Genomic DNA, 1,681 nt, shown 5'->3' on the forward strand with positions numbered 1-1,681 from the left:
TTACACCCTTCGGCTTATCTTATAGTAAAAGCTCTACTAAAACAAAATATTCTTTTTCCGGCTGTTTCTCTGCTAAGATCTCATGCCGCTGGTCTCCTTGTTCATTGTCCATATCCACTTCCTCGGATTCTGATGAGCGTCTGGTTAGGAGGCTGGACATCATCTTCATCAGATGATTCAGATTTGTGGTTTTCTTTTCATGACTAGAGTCTTTAACTTCGGTTTCCTACTCTGTTTCTCTACCTACTTTCTTGATTTCTCTTTCTTCATTTCTTTCTCCTGTAAAGTGGCAGTTGCTTCATTTTCTGGTATTAGACAGGATTTCACCCTCTGTGTCTCTCTTTATCAAGTCGTCTGGAAGAGCAGGGTGTAAAAAAAAAAAAAAAAAAAAAAAAAAAAAAGTAAAAAAAAGTAAAAAGGGTATTTTTTTTGTTTTTGGTTTGAGTATTTTTAGTTGCAATGAATATATTCTGGATAAACTGTTTTGATTGTGCTTGTAAAGCACACACACACATTATATCAATATATATATCAATCTATATATATATATTCTGGTTTACTTGAATCTTAATGTGATAATAACCCGCCAGTGCTCATGAGGAGGAAAAAGAAATATACTGGAATTATAGCATATGGTTGCACTGCTCATCTAGCAAACTTGCTTGTTCAAGACTTTGATATACCTTTTGTAAAGAGCCACATTTTGCATATTGCTAAACATGTGATAAACACTCATTCTGCAGCAAAATACAAGTTACAAGGGGGAAAGAAAATCATAATACCATCTGAAACCTGCTGGAATTCAATTGCTAAGAAATATACTCACAGAGCTGGTCCTTTTTGATTAACACTCCACTCACTCCACAAACTAAGTCAAAAATACTAGATATGAACTTAAAATCCAATACCTAAGATCTGCTTTTTAGGCTGAAACCAGTACAAAATCACTAACAAGTTTCAGATCAGACAGATATCAGAAGCAGTAGAAATATGGAAGGAATTACAAGGAACTACTGAATATTTTGCCTTCTGACAAGGGTATAGTGGAAAAACTATTGAAAATGCACACTTCTTGCAAACCTGCTTGATCCGCTGTTCTTTTGATCAACTTTGCCTAATGAGGAAGAAGAAACAGCAATGTAATTAGTTGATGATGATTTTCTTATTCATCTCCCAATGGCACTTTTCCAGAAGTCATAGTTATTCAAAGAATCAGTGTTGAATATTCTAATTCCAAACTCTTGGTGGGAATCAGTGACGGGAAAAGTTTCTAATGATGGATTTTCTGACTATTAGTGCATCGTGCAAGTGTGGAGAGAATATTTTCTAGATTTGGACTTGTTCATTGAAAGACTAAAAATAAGTTAGGTGCAGAAAAAGCAGCAAAGCTCGTTTTCTTATATAAAGTTCTGAACAAAGATGTCGAAATGGATGATGATGACCATCATGACTACAGGTAATCAAATAAGAACCGTGATCTTGCTAATTTTATTCATCAGGTTTTGATTCATATCAAAGAAGTAAAATTAGAGGTCAATATGACCTGTTCTTAGGGAAGGAACTTACAGGAGACAATTTTATATTATTTTTCTAGTACTGGGAAAAATAACTAGAGATTAATTAATTTTTTTTGAAAGGTCTACTATTTTTGTTTCAGATATCGTACATTTTCTCTGTGGAA

Source organism: Penaeus vannamei, chromosome 5 (genome assembly GCF_042767895.1).
Source record: "Penaeus vannamei isolate JL-2024 chromosome 5, ASM4276789v1, whole genome shotgun sequence".
NCBI lineage: Eukaryota > Metazoa > Arthropoda > Malacostraca > Decapoda > Penaeidae > Penaeus > Penaeus vannamei.